General features: G+C 50.3%; 1 non-coding gene across 1 annotated transcript; it reads left to right on the top strand.

The window, feature by feature from the left end:
* Positions 1 to 2,953: 2,953 nt before the first annotated feature.
* TRNAR-UCU (transfer RNA arginine (anticodon UCU)) lies at positions 2,954 to 3,024 on the top strand. Its single transcript has one exon. It is a non-coding gene; the product is annotated as a tRNA-Arg (tRNA).
* The last annotated feature ends 203 nt before the right edge of the window (positions 3,025 to 3,227 follow it).

Below are 3,227 nucleotides of genomic sequence, written 5' to 3'. Positions count from 1 at the left end.
AAGGGGAGGATCGTGGGTGTTTTGGAAGCAGAGCAGCTTGTGGGAAGGGCCAAGGAGGAGCTGGAGCCTGGAAAGTTCACAAAGCCAAGTGCTCTCTGGCCAGAGGCTAGAGGTGTGGGGCGTGAGTGCAGGACTACAGGAGGCCGGGGCTTTGCCCTAGATGCTAAGCAGCTTGGACATTACCTGTTGGAACGCAGGTGTTCAGCAGGGGAGTGTCAGGGCCTAATTTGCACTTTGAAAGCCCTCTCGGTTGTGGGGAGGTGAGACTGGAGGCGGGGAGACCTGGGCTGAGTGGAGAGTAATCACAGGGAGATGGAGCAAAGGGGATGGGATTAAGCTGTGTGCCTGGCCACTGCCTGATGCAGCAAAGGACAGAAAGAAATCAAAGGACGGTCGTGACTCCACAGGGGCTAAAGTCATGCTGGGGAGGCCAGACTTACCCATAGTTCATAGTTGAGGCCTAAACCATAGTTCATAGTTGAGGCCTAAATCATGTAGCCGAAATTCTGAAAAGGCCAAGACCCTCATAAAAACAAACAAACAAAAACCATTGCCGTCGAGTTGATTCCGACTCGTAGACAGAGCAGAACTAACTGCCCCAAAGGGTTTCCAAGGCTGTAATCTTTACGGAAGCAGATTGCCACATCTGTGGTGGGCTTGAACCACTGACTTCTTTTTGGTTCGCAGTTGAGCACTTCAACCACTGCACCACGAGTGCTCCTTAGGATCTTCAGTGGAGGAGGCCCTGAAGGGAGGGCAGCGATCGGCTTGTAGAGAGGCAGTGAAGACCCTGATATCAGGAGCTGACACAACCCTGGAATGTAAAAAGTCTTCATAATAGCAAGCACCTATTGTGTGCTGAAGTCCCTGGGTGGCACGTGCAGCTTGCCCTCGGCTATTGGCCCAAGGGGCCCTGGTGGCACAGTTGTTAAGCCGGTGGCACAGTTGTTAAGCATTTGGCTGCTAGCCAAAAGGTCAGTTAGAATCCACCAGTCACTCCTTGGAAACCCTGAGGGGCAGTTCTACTCTGTCCTATAGGGTTGCCATGACTCGACAGCAACAGGTTTGTTTTCTTTTGTTTATTAGCTAAAGGTAGGCTGTTCGAACTCACCCAGCTGTGCTGCTGAAGAAAGGGCTGGCAGTCTGTTTCCCTTACGATTACAGCCAAGACAACCATATGGAGCAGTTCTACTCTGTTACATGGATCTCAGTGAGTTGGAATTGACTCTGATGGCTGCTGCCCAGGCTGTCTTTTTTTTTTTTTTTTTAAAGCCACCTCTTTAGTCTGTTCCTGGCCAGGAAAATTGCCCATGAGGGAATGAAGTAGGCCCTCGCCAAGGCAAGAAAAAATTATTCCTTCCTGTTCATCAGCTAGCCCGGCCACTGGTGTGAAATCTTCATTTCAACAATAAAATATTAGGGCAGCGTATCCCACAAATGCTGCCTTTTCATAATTCTAACGACTATATATTTAAAGTAAAATCTCAAATTTATCAGCGTGTAGGCCTCACAGTTTTGCCATTCTTGGCGTGGGTTCCTGAGGGAAGCAGGAAGAGGCCAAGTGCTAAGTCAGCGAGGAGTGCGCTCCTCTTTTTTTTTCCTCCTGACAGGAGCTGCCTAAGGGCACTGACACTGGCAATTTGTCCCTCTTAGAGATTATGACCTGTGTCCAAGCCTTAACCCCAGGCTGGTCCTGGAGAAGAAGGGGGCCAGTGGTGAGGAAATGACAGCCTGCTGCATGTGAGGCTCCTGGGGAACTTGACCTGGGAGGCTTGATGGACAGACGGGCCTGGAGCTCCTCAGGAGGGTGCAGCTTGGCGGTGGGGGGAGACGCTGACTGGCTGAGACACTTCAAAAGGAAGCTCACCTCCTGTGTTCACCACACCTCCTGTTCTCACACAGCTTCCACAATGGAGAGGAGGGGAGGGACTGCTAGGACCCACTTTGTGATAGCCGCTATTTTAACCTCACAGAGACCTTGTGGGGCAGGTATTTATGGTGCCTGTCTGTTGTTTTTGGAAACCCTGGTGCCGTAGTGGTTAAGAGCTCGGCTGCTAACCAAGAGGTAGGCAGTTCAAATCCACCAGGCATTCCTTGGAAGCCCTGTGGGGGAGTTCTACTCTGTCCTGTAGGGTCATTATGAGTCGGAATCGACTCAATGGCAACGGGTTTGGTGTTTTTGGTTTTCTGTTGTTTTGGAGCCCTGGTGGTGCAGTGGTTAAGTAAGAGCTTGGCTGCTAACCAAAAGGTCGGCAGTTCGAATCCACCAGCCACTCCTTGGAAACCCTATGGGGCAGTTCTACTCTGTCCTGTGGGTCGCTATGAGTCGGAATTGACTTGATGGCAGCGGGTTTGGTTTCTTTTCTTTTTTTGTCTGTTATTTTAAGGAGCCCTGGTGGTGCAATGGCTAGGTGCTCTCCTGCTATTGGAACCCACCAGCTGTTCCATGGGTGAAAAGACCTGGACTTTGCTCACGTAAAGATTACAGCCTAGGAAACCCCATGGGGGCAGTTTTACTGTCCTGCAGGGTCAGTTTGAGTTGGAATTGACTTGATGGCACACAACAACAACAATGAACACAACAACAACAATGACAACTTTTTGTTTTGAAGTTCCTGGGTGGTGCAAATGGTTATCACCCTTGGCTACTAATCTAAAGGTTGGTGGTTCGAGTCCACCCAGAGGCACCTAGAAGAAAGCCACTAACTTTGGGGGGTTAACTGTTACCCCAGCATAGTGCAGACTATCCTGTCTGATACAGTTATTGTGGGTGCTGTGAGAGAATGGGCTGTCAGGGGCAAGGAGGCTAGTTCATTGCTCCAGGTGAGAGACGATGGCAGTTTGGGTTAGGGTGGTAGTGATGGGGGTGTGGAAGAGGAATGGATTCGGGATACATTTTGGAGGTAAGGAGGCCATGATTTGCTAATGGAGTGGATATGAGAGATGATAGAGGGCACTGGTGGTTCAGTGGTAGAATTTTTGCCTTCTATGCGGGAGACCTGGGTTCAATTCCTGGCCAGTGCACTTTATGCACAGCTACCACTCATCTGTTATTGGAGGCTTTGTGTTGCTATGGTGCTAAACAGGTTTCAGCAGAGCGTCCAGACTGAGACAGACTAGGAAGAAAGGCCTGGTGATCCGCTTCTGAAACTCAGCTGGTGAAAACCCCATGGATCACAATGATACAATCATGGGGAAGGCATGAGGTTCCATTCGGTCGTGCGTCA

Source organism: Loxodonta africana, chromosome 19, assembly GCF_030014295.1.
Source record: "Loxodonta africana isolate mLoxAfr1 chromosome 19, mLoxAfr1.hap2, whole genome shotgun sequence".
Lineage (NCBI taxonomy): Eukaryota > Metazoa > Chordata > Mammalia > Proboscidea > Elephantidae > Loxodonta > Loxodonta africana.
Note: the sequence above shows the minus strand (reverse complement) of the source record. Positions and strands in the feature narration are given on the sequence as shown.